At 40.9% G+C, this 24349-nt stretch overlaps 1 long non-coding RNA gene across 1 annotated transcript; it reads right to left on the bottom strand.

The window, feature by feature from the left end:
- Positions 1-2613: 2613 nt before the first annotated feature.
- On the bottom strand, positions 2614-23942 carry LOC111769751 (uncharacterized). The gene is made up of 4 exons (XR_002802560.2): positions 23862-23942; positions 13595-13763; positions 7054-7175; positions 2614-3984 (listed from the first exon to the last, which is right to left on the bottom strand). It is a non-coding gene; the product is annotated as an uncharacterized lncRNA (long non-coding RNA).
- Between the last annotated feature and the right edge of the window lie 407 nt (positions 23943-24349).

The raw sequence follows: 24349 nt of genomic DNA, 5'->3' as shown, positions 1-24349 counted from the left end.
GGGCATCTTCTGTGGAATCATGATGAATGTGTCCAGAACTGTCCATTTAAGGGACAAAAGAAGAGGGTATCTACCCCCAGATTCTATTGCAGCTCTGGTCAAGGGCTCACATTTCCATGGGTACATACAGGACCAGCTGTATAATTTGTGAGGCCTAGTGCAAAATGAATTACAGATCCTTGTTCAAAAAGTATTAAGAAATTCAAGACAGTGATAGCATAGCCTTAAATTGAGCCTAGGACCCTTCTGAGCACAGGGCTCTGTGCCACTGCACAGGTCTTGTCGCCAAGCCCCATGCCCTAGGTGTACGCCTGGGTGCTAAGCAGATTCCTGCAGGCATCCCACTGATGTCAGAGTATCAGAGAAGCTCCAGAGCAGAAAAGCTAGAGTGATGAGGTGGAGGTGAAGCTGAAGCCGGGTGCTGTCAGGTTGCTCAGCAGTGGCTGGAGCAAAACGTGGGCTGAGATGATGTCAGGCTTGGCCACTAGAGGTATCAGATACCAAAAGAATAAATGACTTTAGTGTTGCTACTGCTCATTGAAATAAGGCTAGGGGCCAGCCTGGTGGAGCAGTGGTTAAGTTGGCGTGCTCTGCTTCGGCAGCCCGAGGTTCACGGGTTCACACCTACATACCGCTCATCGAGCCATGCTGTGATGGCATCCCACATAGAAAATAGAGGAAGATTGGCACAGATGTTAGCTCAAGGACAATCTTCCTCAAGCAAAAAGAGGAAGATTGGCAACAGATGTTAGCTCAGGCCAATCTTCCTCACCTCCCCACCCCCCAAAAAAAAAGAAAAGAAAAGAAAGAAATATGCCTAAAATTCCAGAAAACCTAAATGGGAATTTTGAGAGTAATTATTCTCATATTTTTCATGTTAGTGGATATCTCTCTTTTGCTTCACCATAAAATATGATAGTGGTATTGGTTTAAATGAGGCTATATTTATTATGTGAGAAAACACCCTATTCCTAGTATTCTGTAAATTAATTATTAAAATACTAAATAATAGGGGCTGTCCCGATGTTGCAGTGGTTAAGTGCGCATGTTCTGCTTCGGTGGCCCGGGGTTCGCCAGTTTGGATCCCGGGTGCAGACATGGCACTGCTTGGCAAGCCATGCTGTGGCAGGCATTCCACATATAAAGCAGAGGAAGATGGGCACGGATGTTAGCTCAGGGCCAGTCTTCCTCAGCAAAAAGAGGAGGATTGGTGGCAGATATTAGCTCAGGGCTGATCTTCCTCAAAAAAAAAAATTAAATAATAAAATAGTTTTATTTTATTCTGTTCTGGTTATGTATTGCTATGTCACAAAGGACCCTGAAATTTAGTAGCTTAAAACAGCTACCTTTTATTTTAGGTCATGATTTCGTAGTTCAGGAATTTGGACAGGGCTTGGCCAGGTATTTCTTCTCCGTGTAGTGTCAACTGAGTCACTTGGTAGCACTCAACTATTGGGTAGGCTGGTCTGGAGGGCCCAGGATGGCTTTGCTTACATGGCTGGCATCTCAGTAGGGTTGGCTAGAAGTCTAGGCTCAGCAGGGACTGTCAACCAGGGCACCTACAGATGTCCTCTCTAGCACGATGGTCTCAGGGTAGTTAGATGTCTTACTTGGTGACTCAGGGCTCTAGAGAGAATGTTTAAAGGGTCCCAGGAGGAAGCTGCAAGACTTCTTGTGACCTAGCCCCAGAAATCATAGAATGTCACTTTTGCTGCATTCTATTTGTCAGGCAAGTCTCTAAGGCCAGCCTGGATTCAAAAGGAAGAGAATAAACTGATCTTCTCAATGGAAGGAATAGCAAAGAATTTGTAGCCATCTTTAATTTACCATGCTCCCGTTAAAGTTTCTTAGAAACCACATAGCAGGACAACTGATCCCTTCGGTATGAAACTAGTAGTATGTTCAGTTAGAGTTGCCAGATAAAACACAAGTATTGCATGAGATATATTTACCCTAAAACACTATTCGTTGTTTATCTGAAATTCAAATGTAAACTGGGCATCTTTTCTTCTTTTCTAAATCTGGCAATCCTGTCTCCATTATTCCTAAGTATATCGCATATGTAACAAAGTACACAGTATATATGTTAGCATATCCTCAGCACAGCCAAGGGAGATGAGCTGAAGATCAGATCAAAGTGAGAATGGGTCTGTCATATAAAGCAATCCCAAGGAGCAAACTACATGGGAAGAAGGGCTGGTTTACTCTTCTGATCAACAGAGAATTAGCTAGAAGCCTTTCTGGTTTTAAACCTAGTTTCTGCAAGTTGTCTAAAGTGTAGGAAAGACAACATGCAGCAGGAGTAAAGGCCCAGGCTCTGAAGTTAAACACGTCTGGACTTAAGTGCCTGCCCTCCCCAATCAGTTGTGTGATCTTGGGAAGAAAGTTGACTCTTCTGAATGCTGTCGCCTTATTGATAAAAGAAGGGTAATGATAGTTGCAGGGTTGTTGTAAGTTTCAAATGAGTGCCTGGAAAGTATGAGCACCTAGCATGGTGCACACACTGGTGCTCAACAAAGTTACCTGTTATTATTTTAAATCCTAACAAGTAGAATAGGCTGAATATAATTAATTTTTTGATATTACTGAAATTTGGATGAAAGTCTACTCATGCAAGACATATAGTTACAGTTTATTTTTTAAAAATTCTCAGTATTTTTATATAGTTAGGCACATATATCAACAAATAATTATCAGCTTCATTCATTTACATACACATTATAGACAGAAAAGGTGGTTAATGGTTCCAGTTAGTTCACCTTGAAGTAAATGAGAGAATATTCAATCTTTAGAAAAATCCCTCCACAGTACGATTATCTGATTGTAGAACATTTTGGATGACTTATTAAAGTGGTATTATTATTTAATAGACATGTTGCTCATGTGGCTATGACTAGCCCTCAAACTCTAAACACCTACTTAGCCTCAAAAACCCTAAGGTGACTACTTTTTATTGCTTACAAGAAGAGAAGAGATTTAATCTTTTGATTTTCATTCTTCTGTGTTCTATCCCCTAGTAAGTAAAACCAGTCTGCTTTGAATATCAACTGGTCAGCACAGGGACCACTCAAGCCGTTGTTCCTCAAGGATTAAAAAAGTGAGCACACTAACCAAACAAATTTGTAGTACTGTGGGCTACATATAAGTTTATGTAGTTTATGCATTAGCATAATTTTCTCAGGCATCCTAGAGAGCAGCTCTGTCCAGTGGAACTTTCTGAGAGGATGAGAGTGTTCCAGGTCTATGCTGTCTGACATGGTAACCAACATGTACACGTGACTATTGAGCCCTTGAAATGTGAGGAACTGTATTTTAAATTTCACTTAAGTTTAATTCATTTAAACTTAAACTGCCACATGTAGCTAGAGGCTCCTGTATTGCATAGTGCAGCTGTTGATAGTAAATAACATTTGGACACTCTACCGACATTAAACTTCATCCAAAGTTCACTTCTGTTCAATCTCTTTGTGAGTTTCACTAACTCAGTAAGTTATTTCAAGCTTGCTTAAGGTTAAGGCAATAGATTCCAGATCCAGGACAAGAAGTTCCATTTCCCTATCTTGCACTCAAAGTGACATGGCTAATTGATCATGGAATTTTTTTTCCCTCTGAGTTTAGAAGTAGTTTTACAATCTTTCTCATAGTTAGGCTCTGGAAAGCCAACAGTCATTAAGAGGAGTTAACAATAAGCTAATATTTATCGAGGGCTAACTATGTGCTAAGCATTTTATCAAGCGTCACCTCAGAATTCAATCCTAGTTATTCCAACCACACAGATCTGCATCCTCTTCTTTGTGTCAGGAGCCAAGATATTCTTCCACCGTGGTTGGATATCAGCTTGCTCAGCCGCTTCCGCAGGGCAGTCCAGTCAGTCACTCAGGGGACAAAGGAGCCCATTTCTCTCCCTACAGTATTTGACAAAACTTCAAATATTGCTCCTCCGATCTTCATTCCACTACAATAAATGTATGTGTGTAATGGAGGCTGGACAAGGGGAAGAAAAGCAAAAGAACATTTACTAAGTGTCTATGTCAGCACTGTGCAGGAAACTACAGATACTTCATGTCATTTAGCAGCTAGAAGAACCACATTGACAGAATGTATAAAGCATCTTTAATTTTCCTCCTTCTCTGCTGTACCTCCCGAGAAGCGAATAACTTTTGGTAGAGGATTTTTTTTGGCGAGGGGGGAGGGGGCGAAGATTAGCCTTGAGCTAACATCTGCTGCCAATCCTCTTCTTTTTGCTGAGGAAGACTGGCTGTGAGCTAACATCTGTGCCCATCTCCCTCTCCTTTATATGTGGGACACCTGCCACAGCATGGCTTGCAAAGTGGTGAGTTGGTGCACACCTGGGATCCCAACCGGCGAACCCCAGACCGCCGAAGCAGAACATAGGAATTTAACTGCTGTGCCACCAGGCTGGCCCAGCAGAGGATGTTTAATTCAGTTTACTTATTAATTCATTCATTTACTACTTCAATGCTATTATCTATTCAGTTCAAATACCAATGCTAGGTACTCAGAGTGGCATATAAACATACAGAAAGGCATACAGACAAGGTCCTGGCTTCAAGGTGTTCAGCTTCATGGGGTATAAACTTAGAATAAAGAACCATGGCAGCACAGAGGAGAGGGTTTGAGGAGATACGAAAGGCTACAAAGAGAAGATGGCCTTAGAACTAGATGTTGATGGACGAAAAAGATTCACCAAGTAGGAAAGGAGATTCCAGACTGAGGTAAAAATTGTGTGTAATAGCATGGCTGTTGAACAAAATCGTGTGGCATGTTTGAGAAATTGCAAGAGATTTAGTGTAATTTACTAAAAGTTCTGCACTGAGAGTGACGTGTATCTGCTTACAACGGTATCTTGTAGATTACTTTGCAATTTCATGATGAACTCAAAGTAATCATTTGGTATGTAAGCAAAGGTGTGTACTAAGGAAATATAAACATATTACAACATTGAAGTAGAATCAGTGGGGAAGTGATCTGCTGCCAGTTAACTGTCTGACATCAGGCAAGTAAACTTGGTTACTCTAGGTTTTCGTTGCCTCATCTACGAAATAGAGAGTTTGATGTAGGATTTATTCTTTATTTTTCCCACTCTTAAGAAACACAGTTATCCCAAGGACTCGCTCTCAAAATGAAGGAAAAAAGAAAATCAGTAGGTATTTATTGCATCTGCCACAATGAGCTTATAAGCAAACAAAGGAAAAGAGATGTGTATATTCAGTATATATGTGCACAAAACTATTAAAACCGGCTAAGAAGATATTAAGGTGAGATTTGGACTTGAGGGGGAGCAAACTATGCCACCTCAAAAGATGTCACTTTGGCATATTGATTGTTTATTTTTAATTTTTATTTATTTTTTAAATTTTTTTGAAGATTAGTCCTGAGCTACCATCTGCTGCCAATCCTCCTCTTTTTCCTGAGGAAGACTGGCCCTGAGCTAACATCTGTGCCCATCTTCCTCTACTTTATATGCGGGACGCCTACCACAGCATGGCTTGACAAGTGGTGCCATGTCCACACCCGGGATCTAAACCAGCGAACGCCGGATCACAGAAGCGGAACATGCGAACTTAACCGCTGTGCCACCGGGCCGGCCCCTATATTGATTATTTTGAATTAAAGGTACTTAAGAAATAACCAGTGCAAGAAGGACACTCTGACCATCCTTTGTCCCCGTGAAACCAGGAAATAAATCTCCCATGAGAAGATCTGCTCCCTATACGAAGAGTGTTGAAGGCATCCTTATCGCCAGAGTAAAGCCAGAAGACTGTATAAACAAACTGTTACGTCTTCATTAACTTGCTACTGGACGCCCAAACCCCTTTGTTTTGTGGAATTTTCACAAATAATTGCTTCTTTGTCTAAAAGTATAAAAGTTGCCTGCATTGGCTACTTTTTTGAGTCGCATTTTTGGGGCTCCCATACCAACAAAAGTAAATTTATTTTTATAGTAATAATAGTAACAACCCTATATAGCTGTTGTTTGAGAACTCATATCAAATTCATATTGGCAAATGCAATTTGTTCTTTACATAAAGAAAGGTAATAAATGCATTTTCAAGTTATTGAATAGTTAAAAATATTTAATTTGTCAAAACTACCTTTGGAGGTGAATTCTCTGAGGCCAACAGGTGACTATCTGAGGCTCCTACACACAGGTTTCATTTCTTCCCAACACATATTTATGAAGTGTGTGCCAGGCACAGTGCTCAGTGCCAGATGTGTATCAGGGGATGAAATAGACACAGCCCTTGTCCTCATCAAGCTTAGAGTCCAATGGGAGAAACATGGCTAAAAAATAAATGCCGTAATAAATACCTCATGAATGCCTTAAGGAAAAGAATAGCATGCTGTGAGACACAAAAATGGGGAGAATCCAATTTAGGTTAGGCAGCCAGGGAAGTGTAGATCCTGGCTGCTCTTTTCCTTACCAGTTAAATAGACCATATTTAGCTGTCTATCAGGGATTTCTCAGAGTGAAATAATTCTGTAAGCATCCAGGTGATTTAAGTATTATTTCAGGATTTTGGGATCATAAGAGTTATTAAATCTCCATTCTTGGCATGTGAGTCAAAGTCTTTTTCACTCCTCGCACTCCTCTACCACATAAAATAACAACGTAATCTACATGTCATTCCCTTCAGACCTAGATAAGGTTTCCTAAAACCTCCCTCTGTAGAATTCAAAGCTGGTTCCAATCCTTCTGCAAATTCCTTGGGAATTTATAGTCTCTTGGTCACTCCTGGCCCAAACTCCTGCCTTTGTGAATGGATTTAGATTATGAAACATATTGCTTTCTTGTAAGTGTGGTTTCTCTTCCATGTTATACTAATCCAGATGTGAAACTCAGCCTCCTTTATGATGGCCACAGAGCTCCCACTCTCATAGGACATTTGTATGTCTAGAAGACCTTTTTGAAGATTTGAGAGGGGATGGTGTGAAGAAGAAATTTGTATTAGTCAGGATCAGTCAACTGCTATAACAAACAAATCCCTCTTGCACTAATTTGATAACAACAATAAAAGGGTGATTTCTTACTCATATCACAGTCCAATGGAGGTTGACCCATGCAGTCTTTCACAGATCAAGGCTTCTCTCATCTAACGGCTCCAGCATCTTCTGGGGTCATGGAGTCCTCCACCAGATCCTCTGCAACCAGACTACAGGGGAGGGAAGAGTGTGGAGGATAATGTGAGAGTTATCTTGGCCGGACCTGGAGGTGGCCCACGTTCCTTCTGCCCACGTTCCCTTGACTAGAACTATTTAGTAGCTATACCTAACTATAAGGGAGGGTGGAAAACGTAGTCTAGTTTTGAGCCCAGGAAGAAAAGAAAATGGGTTTCGTAGAACACCTAATCTTTCTCTGTTGTAGGATTTATACCACAGCAACACAAAGAATTTAAAATTTAATGTTACATTTCCTAATTTTTAGAAATTCCTTGGCCTTCTCACTACTAGAGATTTTTAATGTAATGCCCAGATTCATGCCGACTCTTCTCTCTCCACTTTATTCCTTCCATACTTTTCTCTCTTTCCCTAACCCAAACTTCCTGTTAATTTTTTCTAAAAAGGGTTTTTAACTTTTTCTTGTTGTCTTGTCTCCCACAGGTTGTGAGGATCTCAGCGTCCATCTAAATGTCCTATCAGACAAAAACAGTTCTTCACTAGAGAATTCTTCACAGGACATCAAATTTGAGGACCTCTGAGACAGATACCATATGACATATTTCTGTACTTCTCAAGCTGAGATAGATGTATTCTTGGGAGTATGAGGCCTTATGCCTGGAAATACACGAAAGCTCAAGATAAAAATAACCTTTTTCTGGCTCAGAACAATTCCCCCAGGGCCCATGTCTGTGCTCTCCCCCACCTTTTGGGGAATTGTTCGTTTGCACTCCATTGCTCTAGTATGCAGTTTAAATCTTCTAAATACGATTGTGCTGTGTGTGTGTATGCACGCACATGTGGGTGTACAGGTGTGTGTTGCATTCCTTCTTTCCTCTTTTATGGTGAAACTGAAATATGGGTCCCCAAATCCTGCCATGTTCTCCACTTGCAGAGAAAAGCAGAAGCAAGAGGCAGAGAGGAAAATTATACTGGCGGTCTCAAGCCCTTGAATCACTCTTTCCGTTGTCTTTTCTGGCTTACATGAGCCAATAGGTGCCTTTCTCTCTCTAAGCTAGCTCAAATATGGTCTGTCACTTACAACCAAAAGAATTCTGATTTATACAATAAACATGGCAATTTTCCTGAAGTCATATTTTATTATCAAATTTGTGCAACTCCTCAACATTATGTTTATTTTAAACCATACATACATATTATTGAATAGAATGCCTGGCTATACCCTAGGTCCCCGGGGCTATACATCATACTACTCCCCACCTTGAGTTGCTTAGGTGGAAACACGGAGGAACACTCACTATTGTTTGGGGCGGGGTCAAGTTACTCCTCGTCCAAGGAGAAACTTTTGCTTGGGGACCTGTAAAATAATGAGCTTTTTTCACACTTTCTAGTTGGATGTATTTTGGGGTGTGGAGCAATAGAAACAGAGATGTGCAATAGAGTAGCAACATCTGAAAAGTCTGCTGAGCCATCTGGCATCAGGAGAATTTGCCCAGCTTGCTTCTTGGAGGTTGTGATAAAATTTATAAATAATTTATAACACAAGGACTGCAAGAGAGGCTTATAGGAAAACTCGGTGCTATCGCAAGCTGTTGGGAACAAGCTGTAAGTCCTCAGCTCCCTCCCCCACTACAAAAAAGTGCCAGTTCTGAATGGAAAGGAAACACTTGTAGCTCCATTTCCTCTCAGGCACAAGCAGCTCTAAAAAAAGAAGCAGTGTGAACAGACCGCCTCAGAAAGAGTTGTAGTTATTGTTTGCAAAGTGATGAGGAAGCAGAACAAGAGTGTTCGAAATAGTTTGAGACTAGGGCAAGCAAAGAGAATTGCAAATTAGAAAACACACTCTAGTGAGACAGAAACATCAGATCTGGTCTCCCTCACTACACAGGGAGATTTTTGTCCTTTGTCCTACAGTTGAAGCTAGCCTTATCTTCCAATCTGAACTTTGCCTACTTCTTGCTTCTTTTCATCTTATACCTGGGAGTTTCCATTTGAATTTTAGCCAGCTTGTTTGAGTAGATAATCAGCCTCGGCAGGATATGGCTTTTTTTTTTTTTTTTTAAAGTGAGATGGAGCACAAGGTTAGCCTCACAATTTATGAGGCTGGTTACCCACATAAACATATGCCTGTGATTTTTATTGTTGTGCGTCGTTGTAAATTTTCACAAATAAAGGGATCCAGGGCTCTAAGAGGAGTCTATGGTCAAATATGTCATTGACTCACATTGGATCTTGGTCAAGTAAGTAAACAAGTGGATCTTGTTTTCTTTTCTATAAAATAGGTATAGAATTTTCTGAAAATAACCAAAATGACTTAATTGTTTAGCATCACTGGATTTATCACATAAAAACTGCTGGGTTGGGGCCAGCCCCATGGCTGAGAGTTTAAGTTCCTGCCCTCTGCTGTGGTGGCCCAGGGTTTTGCCGGTTCAGATCCTGGGCACAGACATGGCACCGCTCATCAGGCCACATTGAGACAGCATCCCACATAGCACAGCTAGAAGGACCCACAACTAGAATAGACAACTATGTACCAGGGGGCGTTGGGGAGAAAAAGGAAAAATAAAATCTTAAAAACAAAAACAAAAACAAACAAACAAAAAAAACTGCTGGGTTTTGGTTTCTGATTTGAGGTTGATTTTTAAAATAAATTGTTAAACATGATATTTTGTGGTAAATTCATAGGTTGCATTCTAATCTCCATCAGTGGAAAGGAATTTCTTGTTAATCTGATTAAAATTAATCTGATTAAGAGATGAAGTACAACATAATTTTAAAGAAGGTTCTAAAGTCACCGCATTTGGCACGGTGATTTCGGTTTGACAAATACCAGTACAAAACCACTGCATAGCCCATGTCCTGTGATCTGTCATGCATGCAGGTTCATACCATACTCCAGGGCATGAGAACTTACTCTCGTACTTCTACTCTGTGGAAATGTCCAAATGCTGTGGTGATAACCAGAGAAATAGTAACAGTAAGTCCGCGGGTCCCAGGTGTCCAAAGTGTAACTTGACTGATTATAGACTAACTAGGTTGTCATGCATAGTCTATGCACTGGTTCCTCAAACAGGTTGCACATTATAAACACACAGAGAGGTTTAAAATGTTCCTAATTTATTTTTAAATTTCAGTACTATAAAATTCATTTTTTGGTGTCAAGTTCTACAAGTTTTGACAAATGCTTGTTTCCACCACTACAATCAAAATGCAGAACCATTTCATCATCCCTCCAAAAATTCCCTTGTGCTATCTCTTTGTACCCAAAACCCATAGCCCCTCCCACCCTTAAACTCTGGAAACCACTAATCTGTTCTCTGTCACCATAGTTTTGTATTTTCCAGATGTCGTATAGATAGAAGACAGTATGGAGAGTGGATTCCTTCACTTTGTGTGGTGCACTGCAGACTCATCCTTATTGCCGTGTATCAAAAGTTTATTCTGGGGCTGGCCCCATCACGCAGTAAGTTAGCGCACTCTGCTTTGGCAGCCCAGGGTTCACCTATTTGAATCCTGGGACCGGACCCACACTGTTCATCAAGCCAGGCTGTGGTGGCATCCTACACAGAAGAACTAGAAGGACTTACAACTAGGATACACAACTATGTACTGGGGCTTTGGGGAGGAAAAAAAAAAAAAGGAAGATTGGCAATAGATGTTAGCTCAGGGCCAATCTTCCTAAAAAAAAAAAAGTTTATTCCTTTTAATTGCTGAGTATTATTCTATTACATAGGTGTATCACAGTCTGTGTACATGTCCTCAATTGAGAGACATTTCAGTTATTCCTAAATTTGGATAGTTATGAATAAATCTGCTATAACCATTCATATGTAGCTCTTTGTGTGGACATATGTTTTCATTTCTTCTGGGTAAAAATCTAGGAATGAGATACCTGGAAAGTTTTGAAAAATATTCCTGTGTCCATTGAATTATAGTCTCTTGGGTGTGGAGCCTTGGAAAATGTGTTTTTTTTTGTGAGGAAGATTGTCCCTGAGCTAACATCTGTTGCCAATCTTCCTCTTTTTGCTTGAGGAAGATTGTTCCTGAGCTAACATCTGTGCCAATCTCCCTCTATTTTGTATATGGGATGCTGCCACAGCATGGCTTGATGAGTGGTGTGTAGGTCCGTGCCTGGGATCCAAACCCACGAAACCCAGGCTGCCAAAACAGAGGGTGTGAACATAACCACTACACCATGAGGCTGGCCCCCAAAAATACACTTTTAAAATGTTCCCCAGGTGTGACCTCTTAATGGATAAGGAGTGTCCTTTTGGGAGATGAAAATGTCTTAGAAACAGATACAGGTGACACATACAACATTGTGACTGTACAAAATGCCATTGAATTGTACACTTTAAAATAGTTAACAGCTGGGGATGGCCTGGTGGCACAGGGTTTGCTGGTTCAGATCCTGGGTGTGGACTCATGCACTGCTTGGCAGGCCATGCTGTGGCAGGAATCCCACATGTAAAGTAGAGGAAGATGGGCATGGATGTTAGTTCAGGGCGTCTTCCTCAGCAAAAAGAGGAGGTTTGGCAGCAGATGTTAGCTCAGGGTTAAGCTTCCTCAAAAAAAAAAAAGTTAATGGCTAATTTTATGTTATATGAATTTTGCCTCAATTAAAAAAAAACAAAAAAAAGTGCTTCCCAGATGATTCTGATGTTTGGAAGTTCTGATCTTGGGAGGCTGTATCGGGGTGTTTTTCATATTCAAGATGTCTACTCTTGTTAGAGGCTGGTCTCAGGAGAATGGACTGGGTCTTGGGTCTGTTTTTCAACTTGTGAATGTGTAACAAACTGAATTTTCTTTAGAAAGTTTGGAGAATCTTAACTTTTAGCGGTTAGAAGGTAAGCCTGTAGCTTATGTGCACTCTTGGAGGTTGCTTCTGGTTTGGATGGACCCAGAATTCTGAGGTCATCAGAATTCTGCTCTGATGAAAGAACTCCAAGGGATCTGCATGGAGCCTGGGTCCAGCTTCTCCTGGAGTGAAGCAGTGTGGCCAAGATCTTTCTCACCAGAGGATTATCAAGGACATTCCAGACCTAGCATCTGTTGAAACAGTCTACAGAATCATTTTGGATGCGTGGGATGGGCTGGCTATCAATTCCTATCCCTCTGGGGTTTTTACTTTTCACCGGCAGAGATACAGCTGCTTATTATAACACTTGGATAGATCAAATCTCATTGCACTGGCACAAGATATTCCATAGAAGACCTTAAATTCATAACCCAGACTATGGCTAAGCCTGCAGATACAAGAAAGGTTAGCCAGACATTCTTTTGAGACAGAGTTGTGAGGTAAAAAGAGCACAGGACAATGATATGAGAAACCTTACTTCTGGACTTATCTCTAAAGACTGCAGCAGAGGCACTAATTGAAGAGAAGCGAGAGAGACAGAGAGTACTCCCCGGGTCTCTGTGGCTGTCCATTTCCCATTCAAATCTTCCTTCAGACTCTGCTGCCCCAGACACTCCTGTATTCGTATACTTCCTGTTTTTGTCTTTTCTGTATCACTTGAACCTCTAGCCACCTTTTACACCAGACGTTCCTCTTACATGAACACCTTCTTCTGGGATTCGTGTGTTCCAGCCACTTTGAGGATGAGGGAATAAGCCAAAGGAAGAAGATGGTTGAGAGTTGGAGCTCAGAGTTGGGCTCTGTCCCTCTGGGTTTTCCTAAGCTGCCACTGCAGTGGGCTGTAGGGAGTCCTTTGGAAAGGCAGGCATCACCCCAAGCCCAGTGTGTCTCAGAGAGGACTGAGTCTTAGAATCCGAAAAGACAGCTTGGACTTCTTATTACTAGCTCTGGAGGACCCTGCCTCAGGCTACCAGGGAGTCTCTTCCCTCCCTTTCCTTGCTCCCTGGAATGGAAGCCTCTTGAGGTAGATTAGTCTCAATACTGTAGAGTTTTTGACAATTGTTTTCTCAACTTGCCTGGCCATCTTTGCCTTTTTCCCATTAGGTTTCATGGGTTGAATCATGAAAGGGCAGAAAGGCAGACAGGATTGCACTTAAAATGAAACAGAGATGGAGGGGTGGCCCCAGAGGAAGGGTATAGTGTATGATGTGGGGGAGGAGAAAAGAGAGGTGAGGTGACCAGAGGTGGCATCACAAGGATGTTACAGGTTAGACCTAAACTGAAGAAGAGATCACTGATTGATTGAACTTGCCACCATCCACCTAGACTGCATGTGAGCAGGAGCAGAAAGAGGAAGTTACAGCCCCACCTTGTATGCCTGCCTTTTCACCTTCCCCTGCTTTCTTGGGCTGACTCAGGGTGGGAGCATTTACTAGAGACTTGGCTGTGGGGCTGAGGCAAACTTGTAGGGGAGATAATCTGCGTGGCTTCCTCTTTATCTCCCTTTCTGGACTTCCTCCCCCAGAACTTGGTGCCTTTACAGACTTCCAGGGTGGAGAGCTCTGTGGCTGTCTACCCCAGCAGGACTTTACGTACCTCATTTCTGACCACTTCTTGTTCCTCGATCTTCCTTTTCCTGTTTCCTATCCTCCCTTTAGGGCTAGCGTGAAATTGGACTTAAGGTGTTATGAATGGCAGAGTCTTCACATGTTTGCCCTCTCTTTGCTTCCAGGTGACATTTTATTCTTTATTCTCTCCCTATTACCTGAAGAGAAGAATAGGACAAGAGTGTGAGGAAACATGATAAGACTGTTGGCACAGATATTTTTTTGGTCAAGGGAATATTTAGATGCATATTACATAGGAAATTGACTTGAATATATTGACTTCAAATTAGATTAAAGGTCAAAATTCCAGAGTATTCTGTGGAAGCACAGGGTTAACATGCTCATCCATCCCTCTGTTCATCCATCCATTTAATAAATAATTCTGGAGCCCTCCTGTGTGCGTAATACTGTGCTATATGAGGCACTGCACTATAGGCAGGGAAGGAGAGGTGAAGAGACATGGATAAAGAAGACAGGGATTTATATCATCTGAGGGAGAATTCGAAAATCTTGGCTGGCACACACAATGAAGCCCCTAAAGAAAACAATACAACCACCTTACAGCCTGTAAGGGAGACCAAGAAAGCACATAATGACATCTTGGCAAATCGTACCTCAGGGCACATTTCCCACAAGACTGTGGTTCCCTGGGTCTGCACCCCTCCTTGGTTGTAATAGTGGCTAGCAGGCCATGTTCTGTCATTAGTAACAGCTCTCTTTGTGGGAAGAGTGGTGTAATTGTGGACAGAATTTCATGCTGAGTTCTATTTATAGCTTCTGATGACTCATTAATATGTTACCTTAGCAAAGGCTAGCTCTGGAGCCAGCTTTCTATTACCTTTCAGTCAAATACATTCCCACTGGAGTATTCTGATGAAATAAATAGCAAATTGTCTATAAAACGCTCCCAGCAATTTGCACATCAGCCTTTTAATTGGTATAATATTAGCCACACTTACACTTAGTATTGCAAACTACAATTGTCAAAGGTACTTGCATCTCTCAGAGCTTACCAACACGTGGATTTTGTGTTAAGGACAAAAGAAGAATTCGCTGGTAGTCTTTGGAAGAGTTTAACCAGCAGTTGATCTGGAAAATATGTTAACCAGCCTTCAAAAGTATTTCCGTTGCCGGAAGTCTTCACGCTCCCTGTGACTATGCCCTTTGTGACATTTCCACACATGTGACCTTCACACTCACTACTTTGATTCCAGCAGAGAAGGCGTGGTCAGGGGTAAGGCTGAGCTTTATAGAGATGTTAAGGTAAGACTTTGAAGCTGCACTACTTTTATCAGTACAGTCTGAAAAACAATCTCTGTGGTTAAGCATGTTAATCCCCCTGTGCTCTCATAGTGGCTTGCTGGAGGTTATAACTACAAGGGCTGGAGCGTGAGTGTGAGATAACCTAGACCAGAGCTCCGTCCCTGAAATGAGTTCAAAGGAGCTGCTTACCTCTGCATTTTAGCAGAATCTCATAATCAGATATTATTCTCTGCTTTGTGAAAAATACAGCATATAACAAAGACTATCAAAGGCAAGTGCTAGCAAGGCTTTGAAGCAACTGGAACTTTCATATATTGCTGATGGAAATGCAAAATGGTACAGTCGCTTTGGAAAACAATTTGACAGTTTCTTATAAAGTTAAGCATACACTTAGTGTATAACATCATAATCTCACCCCCAGGTATTTATTCAAGGAAAATGAAAACACATATTCCCGGCAGGGAGCAGAGCGTGAAGTGGGAACAGAGTATTCAGGCAGAGGAAACAGCAACTCTGAGAGTGTAACAAGTCAGAGGAACCGAGCATATGGAACATGGAGGGCTGGTAGAGGCAACAAAATGAGGTTGGAGACAGCCAGTGCTGGGCTCTGTGGGCCATGGGGAGCATTTTGGTCTTCATTCTGAGATTGATGAGAGACTATCAAAATGTGTTAAGCAAGAGAATGACATAATCAGATATGACCTTTTAAAAAGAGCTGTCTAGCTGCAGTGCAGAGAATGGACTGGAGGGAGGCAAATATGACTGTGGGGAGGCGGTTGAATTGTCTGGGAGAAATCACGATGTGCCTTGAGTTGGGGTTGTGGCCTTAGAGATGTTCTCTTTTGTCCCCCCCAAAATCCCTGAATTGGTTTGCACTGATGTCTTTTGTATAGTAATAGTTCTAATAGAAACAAGAATGACTAACTGCTTCCTTTAAAATTTGTTTGTTATAAAATACTCCATATATAAAAAAGAATTTATGCAACATTAAGGTAAATTATAGAACATAATAAAAAGTATGTGAACTCGTTTCCCTATTTCAGAACTAGAACATTATGATCATGAAAACCTTCTTAAACAAGACTTTGCTCAATTTTAAAAAGGGATTGAAAACTCTCCTTGGAATGCAGTGATATCAGGACTTTCTAACAATTAGAGCTTTTAAGCAATAGAAGAGGCTGCCTCAGGAGGCTGCGGGAGGCCAAGCTGCAGTCTGTGTAAGAATGTGGATGAAGGATTCCCAGGAGGGCAGGAAGGTTGGGTGGATGTCTGCAAAGTTGCCAATCCTAAAATCCTCTGCCACGATGCAACAAAGAGAATAAATATATGTTAAGAGCAAAATTTTCAAGGGGCATTTAAAAACGTGAAGTGTTTGTTTCTTACAGTTAATTGTGGAATTGTAGCTACTTTTTTGACAAGTCCTTTGATTTTTGGAACAAATAAGATGGAACCATGTGCATATATATATTCACATATATAGCAATATATGTGGCTGAAGTGGTTTAAGTTCTTGAGCCCCAGAAGGAGTGGGTTAGGAGCAGGATGGGAAACAGTTACAACAGCTCTATTTTCTATTCTGTTGCAGAGGTTTTGGGCTAAATGCTGCTTGTTTTTATGTGACCCAAGTGCTAAGAATGGTTTTTACATTTTGTCTGATTGATTGAACTTTTAAATTTGAGATAATTGTAGAATAACATGCAGTTATAAGAAGTAATACAGGAAAAAGTATCTAAATTGGATTCATCAAAATTAAAAACTTTTGTGCATCAAAGGACTCTATCAGGAGAATGAAAAGGCAACCCACAGAATTGGAGAAAATATTTGCAAATCATGTATATAAGGGATTAAATCTAGAATACATAAAGGATTCTTACAACTCAACAACAAAAGAACAAATAACCCTATTAAAAAATGGGCAAAGGATTTGAATAGATGTTTCTCCAAAGAAGATATAAAAATGGACAATAAGCACACGAAGATATGCTCACTGTCAATAATCAGTAGGGGAATGCAAATCAAAACCACAATGAGATACACTTGACATTCATTAGGATGGCTATTAAAAATCAGGAAAACAAAACAAATTAGAAAATAACAAGTGTTGTCAATGGTGCAGAGAAATTGGAACCCTTGGGCACCACTGGGGATGTAGAATAGTACAACCGCTGTGGAAAACATTATGATGGCTCTTCAAAAAGTTAAGAACAGAATTACCACATGATCCAGCAATTCCACTTCTAGGTATAAATCCAAAAGAATTGAAAGCACAGACTTGAACATATAGTTGTACACTCACATTCCTAGCAGCGCTATTCACAATAGTCAAAGGTGGGAACAACACAAATGTCCATGAGTGGATGAAAAGACAAACAAAATGTGGTACATACAAACAATAAAACATTATTCAGCCTTAGAAAGGAATGGAATTCTGATGCATGCTACAATGTGGATGAACCTTGAAAACATTATACTAAGAGAAATAAACCCCAGACACAAAGAGAGATATTGTATGATTCCTCTTATATGAGGTATCTGGAATGATCAAATTCATAGAGACTGAAAAGAGGTTGTGGGAAGGGAGGAATGAGGAGTTATTTTTTAATGATACAGAGTTTCATTTTGGAAAGCTGGAGAAGTTCTGAAGATGGATAGTGGTGATGGTTGCACAACATTGTAATGTACTCAAAGCCACTAAATTGTGAACTTAAAATTGGTTAAAATGATAAATTTTATGTTATGTATATTTTACCACAACTAAAAAAAAAGTAATACAGAGAGATCCTGTGTTCTCCCCAGTTTCCTCCAATGGTGGAAAGAAAGCTTCATATTTTGTGAGACTTTAAATCAGTTTAAATCATGAGTACAGATGTATTTGTACCAGCAGTTAATCAGCAGAGAAACAAGTCTTTATTGAGCACCTACTATGTGCCAGGTGATGGAGATATAGCAGTTAATTAAACAGAAAAACCACCAGCCACCATGCAGCTTAGATTTTAGAAGCAGATTCAATGTGTTAATGTCTAATGTGCCCGTTTTCTACAGAGTGAATGTTTGTGTACCTTCCAAATTCATATGTTAAATCCTAATCCCCAATGTGAGGGTATTTGGAGGTGGCACTTTTGGGAGGTGATTAGGTCATGAGGGTGGAGCCCTCATGATGAGATTAGTGCCCTTATAAAACACACTCCAGAGAGCTCCCTTGCCCCTTCTGCCACATGAGGACACAGAGAAGATGGCTGTCTATGAACCAGGAAATGAGCTCTCACCAGACACTGAATCAGCCAACACCTTCATCTTGGACTTCCCAGCCTCCAGAACTGTGAGAAACAAATTTTTGTTGTTTTTAAGTCACCCAGTCTCTGGTACTTTGTTGCAGTGGCCCTAAGTGACTAAGACACCACTCAGTGTCTCCTTCCATCTGGGTCTTAAAGAAAGTATTTTTGATTGTTGACTTTCCTTTCTTAAGTGACATAACTCAGTAGTAGTCATCTCCATTTGTGGGTGGAAAGAAAGCACTGAGATCAATTTGGTTCATGCAGAATCTCAAATTTACCCACAGCTAACCTACCCCCTCTTTTTAGGAATAGGAGAAAAAGTCTGAGAAAGGTAACTCTGATTCAAATGGGGAAAAGAGATCACTGGTATCAATGAGAGGGCTTCTAGGAGAGTGAAGTTTGGGGGTGGGGATGCTACAAGAGGGCAGTCTGGGGCCTGACTACTTACATAATAGGGGCAGTTGGGGCAAAAGGAAATTAGAGCTAGAAATTTGGGGTAATGGTGAGCGTCTCCTCTTTAGACTCTCTTCTCATTCTGACCTGGATCTGAACTCCTGAGTGATTTGAAGTTTGAGATGGGGGCTATTAAGGTCAGACTAGTCTAGAGGAAGACTGACCTGACCAGAGTTGACCCTAGCAGAGTTAGCCCCTGTCTCTGCTAAGTAGTGGCTTTCCCCACCTTCAGGCCACCCTGGCACATCAGTCCTTGCTTTCTTCTTCAAGGAGGTCTAGTGTCTCCACAATGGTAGCTCAAGTCTTGACAAAGGTCCAGGGAGGTTGGGCCTCCCCCTTCCATAGTCATATGTCTTTCCTGTCTGAATGATCTGTGATGCCATTCTTAGGGCCAGAGTATCTTCACACTCTTTCAGATTCTTGAGAACTTTCTCTGAAACTTCATCTGTATCTGTCTGCCCCGAGTGCATTTGATTGATGTCCTGAGTACACTTTGGATCTTGGTAAGTACCCTCAGAGCATCAGGTAAATTCTGAGTGTGGCAAAGATGGGTTAGAAGTAGATGCCACCATAAGTGTTTCCTGAGATTAAATGACAGAACGCTGGGAGGATGTGCAAGGCACACTTGACACAGTCGGTGAGCAAGCAGCAGTATGAGCGTGAAGAGGGGAAATGGGAAGGAACAAGAAGGATGCTTCATATGTCAATACTTCTCCTTCGAATTTTTTTTTGGGGGTGCAGTAAGTAAAAAATTTTTGCAACAAATCCATACACCTGTGATAAAACTATAACCAGAATGCTTTGGAAAGAATGTTTTATTAATTCATATTCCTACTCTCTTGAGAAAGGATATATAAAATGCAACAGTATAGAATGAACAATTAGAAATAAAGGAAGAAACACAACATAAAACAGAGCCAGGAATATGACTACAAAAGCATACCATAATTACTAGGCTTGATCTAGCTGCAAATGTAACATTAGGCTTACTAGCAACCAATTCAATGTGGGAAGTGCAGCTGGTTATACAGTTCACACAGTTGATAAGATAAAAAGGCCAGTGGCCCCAAATAACTAAATCATTCTTGGGACTAAGACCAGACATATTCTTTGGAGAGTCTCCCGGAATAGGACAGTCTGAAACGCCAAACAATGGGGCTCAACTGTATCCTTCTAGGAGACCCGATGATAAGCTCCTTCTAACAGCATCCTTCAGTGTAGCAAATTCTCCTCAGGGGCAGGGTGGATGTGGTGGTGGTGGTGGTTTCTTTGAAATATCAATGTGTGCTCATACTTTGAAGAGCCACAAACACATTTCCAGTCTAGGACATTTTGATGTTTCAGTGAGAAAAAAACATAACTGCCCATTTTCTAGAAGAAGGAGAAAGTCCTGCCTTTGGAGTCCTAATATCACTGTTCCCTTCCCCCAGCAAGACACACACATACATACACACACACACTTTCCTCTAAATTCTCATTTCATGGCTTGGCTGAGTGAAGGAAAGTTTATACTATAATAACTGTTTTTAACATTAAAAAGGAGCCACCAATTAAGGAAGCTAGGCAATAAATTATAATGAAAAATGATTCATTCTTCTACAATAGTGGAGCCAGATTTTGTGAGTCCTGAAGCTTATACAATTTTGGGCACTCTCTTTAAGGAAAATAATACAAAATTATGACTATAAAAATTGCATGAAAATAAATATACAGGAAGAGAAAATAAATCATAACAAACTGCTGGAGCCATTGAGATTCGAGTCTTTTTCTTCTGAGAGTAGGCGATTTACCAGAAATGCTTGCATAGAAGTGTTTCCTGATTGCAACCTGTTTTCTTTTTCCCACCAACAACAAACCCCCAGCAGTCACAGCGACCTGTGCAAGTGAGGGAGGGGCCCTACAACCTCACCTTCATTAATTCGTGGCTTTATAGAAAAATCTTCTCAGTTCCCGTCACTACATTCATCATCTTTTCCTAGAAAATGAAGCTTCTCCCTTCCTCTGATAATGAAAACTTTGAACTGCTATTGACAAGACCTCAAATAAAATCAACGCCTTTATTTTTTTGGAAATGACTTCATATCCATCTGGAAGAAAGAATAGCTCCCAGTTTTGTTCTTTTTAAAGTGATCGTTTGCCCTCACTTCCACGTCAGTCTCTAAATATGGGTATCCTTGGCTGTCACACAAGAGAATTTCCAGAGAAGTGTTTTGGGGTCAAACAGAAGGAACGTGAGATCTATTCTGCTCTGTGAAACAAACAGCAGGAAGCTGGGAAAGTCTGGTATCTCTGAATGTATTCTCTCTACATCTTGTCCTCTATTCAAAGCAATTTGACTTGTATTTCTTGGATGAAGAGCTATAATCAAGTTGCCACCGATATGCTGTGAGAATTTTGACTTCAGCTCTGTAACTAATGAATTAGAAAGTGGAAGAGCCAGATGGAAAAACAATCTCCAATCTGAAAAGTAAAAAGTAAAATTTACTTCTAGAAAAATATGGCATATGACTTGGAGAAAAATTAGAATTATTTAAAAATGAAACCTCCAGCACACAGGTTGTGCTGAGAGTGTTTCCTCTTTGCTTCTTGTAATTTCACTCTGGGATTTAAGCAGTGTTAGCATATTTGCTACACAATAGATTTCCTGTAGTAAGAGGAAAGAGTCATAGCTTGAATTTATCTAAAGGAAGGCAAGGTCCTCTGATGATTAACACAAAATGTAAAGTGGTCAGATTTTTTATCTTTAATTTTTGTTTTTAAAGCTTGGCACCTGAGCTAACAACTGTTGCCAATCTTTTTTTTTTTCCTGCTTTATCTCCCTAAATGCCCCCTGGTACATAGTTGTATATCTTAGTTGCAGGTCCTTCTAGTTGTAGCACGTGGTACGTCGCCTCAATGTGGCCTGACGAGCGGTGCCATGTCCGCGCCCAGGATCCGAACCAGCAAAACCCTGGGCCGCTGCAGCAGAGCACGTGAACTTAACCACTCAGCCACGGGGCCAGCCCCCAGATTTTTAAAAAGTCAACAATTAGTTGGACACAGGAAGATTCCCCTACGTGGCATGGTGCTTTGGAGAAACTGAGCTCCTGGCAGCTGCTTCATGGCAGTGATTCCCTCCAGGTCCCTGGAAGCTGTATGTGATGGGAAACTTGGTGAGCGTGAGGGCCCAGGGGAGGCAGGGCTCTGAGCCAAGGCTGGAAAGCAAAGCCTGGGATTCTCAGGGCTGACTATTTAACTTCCTGGTCCATGGGTCTCTGGAGAAATTGGGGAAGCCTTTTAGAATTGACGTCTTTGCTCAGGAGGCTGCAGAGCTGCCAATGAGAACACATCGAGCTGATCCACAAATGTGTCTTATAGAAAACTATGTGTGGGAGACGACGCACAGGAAGGAATCAAAAAAGGAAGAAAGAAAGCAGAAATAAGTTCAAGCCCAAAGTATGGAGAAGAAACACTGACAGACTGTTTTGAAACATACAACTACAACGAACCCTCAGTAACTCAGGATAGTGTCAGAGGTCTGATCTGGATCAAAACTTAAACTATACATTAATTTTTAAAGTAAACATAAATTCATTATTTTAAGGCATATTCCTTAACAGTTAAATAGCTGAGGAAACAAGTAGAAATCCTCCTGGGATTGCTTAATTGCCTAAAGGAAAAAAAGATTGTAATTGGGTCAGTTCAATGTTCTTGTCTAAATAGATGCTGTTAAAATTACTATCAGTACTTGAAAACAGTTTGTTTCCTTCAAAAGGATAAACATGATTTCAGCATTTGTTTTGCACATCTTACTCTTCAAAATGTTTCTTTGACAGACTTTGACTATCTCTTGAGATTATTCTGTACTCTTTCTTTTCAGCAGGTTGAGAAAGAATGTAGTCTTATTCTGTCTGGAATATGTTAGTCTATTGTAGCAATCACAATGTAACAATGATTCCCGCTTAGGTTGTAAGGCTCCCGTACTGATCTGTTTCTGGATTTGCTTTTGAAATTACATTTTTTTAAATTAGTAACCTCCACCAACTAAACAATTTAAAAGAAATTGAAGGGCCTAGAATGAGATGATGTGTATAAGATGTACGTGAGATGTACATAAGATGTCTTTCTTCTGTTCTTAATCCTTAATCTTGCCCCAACAGTCCACCACAGCTCACCAGGCTCTTACATCTGCCTTCCAAGCTATTACGCCGAGCATTTAAAATATATGATCTCATTTAATCCTTGCTACAACCTCACGTGGTAACTACTATTACCATCTTTATTAATAGATGAGGAAATTGTAGCACAGGGTGTACTTGACCCAGATCACAAGAAAATAGGAGAACCAGGATCAGATCTCACATTCGTTTCATCACAGCTGAACTTCCTCCCCATTATCTTCACTCCAGATGGCCTCCAAGGCTGGACTCTACTCTCTCTTTCCCCATCTGTGTGTCTAAATCATACCTATCCTCCAGGGCCCTGCTCAGAACAATAATAATAATAGCATTTATGGAGTGCTTACTATGTGCCAGGCACTTATATACGTGATCTTATTTAATCCCTGTAACAGCCCTATGTGGTACGTGCTATTATTATCCTCATTTAACAGAAGTGAAACTGAGCCTTAGAAAGTCACACAGCTAGTAAGCAGCCGAGGCAAGACTCAGCGGCGATGGTCTGATCTGAGGCTCTTGACTCCCATCTCGGACCCACTCATCCTGAAAAGCCGTCCCCAACACCCCCCCCCCGCCCCCCCCGTCGCGCCCCCCGCAGGCTGTAGTGATTTCACTCCTCCCGGAGAGCCCGAACACTTCTCCTCACAAACCAAGATGATATCTGCTTGCAAATTGTCCTGTACTATTTCCTGGCAATTCAGCATTCTAGATTCTTCTCTTCCTACTTTGCTGTCTGCTCCTGGAGAGCAAAGATTCTATTTTTAATGCTTGGTAATAATGTTTAGCAAGTACCTGGTGAATGATAAGTGTGCAATAAGCAATTAATTTACTTATTATAAAAAACATTTTAGCTCCATGTGAGCAGTTGTAGAAATCCTAACGAGACCTTACAAAATAGAACAAGAAAATGGACTAATGAAAATTGAACTCTTTAAACTTCTTTCTGGAATTATGTCATCAGCACATTTAACTTTTAAAAAATCAATTATCTGTACACTAGAAAACGTGAAAGAGGAAAAAGGGCAACTTAGCACGGTGATTCTGTCTGTCGTTGCTCTCCCAGCGATCCTGCCTCCGGGTGGGCGTATCCCAGAAGTCTGGGACTCACCTTCACTGGAGGGGTCTCCATTCTAAGGGCTTCTCAGAGTGATGTACCTGCTCTTTGAATGTGGCTCTGCTGTTTCCTTGTGCTTTTTTTTGGTTTTTGTTTTTTAAATACAACCCAGCCTCTAAATACAAGTTAACTATTTTATCTGGTGTTCAACTGAGGACATTGACCTGGGTTCAATGCTGGAAGATAATTCAACGACATGTCCTACTTTTAGAGAAATTAAGGGATTTTAATTTGAGCATACACAGTTTCTATTTTTGGAACCTAACCCCAATCTGAGATGTGACTACCTTGTACTTACAGTTAAAGGATGGTCCCTAGCCAGAAAAACTTCAGATCCCTCAAGTTTACACACTAACAATGGGGCAAATAAACTTGAAAACTACTTTCCACAGTGAAAAAAGATCTGTTTGTGAAATGGAGTTGTTTTTGTTTGTTTTTTCTGTCTCCAGTACATGATCTCAACTTGCAAACTAACCCTAATC

Source organism: Equus caballus, chromosome 21 (assembly GCF_041296265.1).
Source record: "Equus caballus isolate H_3958 breed thoroughbred chromosome 21, TB-T2T, whole genome shotgun sequence".
NCBI lineage: Eukaryota > Metazoa > Chordata > Mammalia > Perissodactyla > Equidae > Equus > Equus caballus.
The sequence above is the reverse complement of the archived record's forward strand: the minus strand, read 5'-3'. Positions and strand labels throughout refer to the sequence as shown.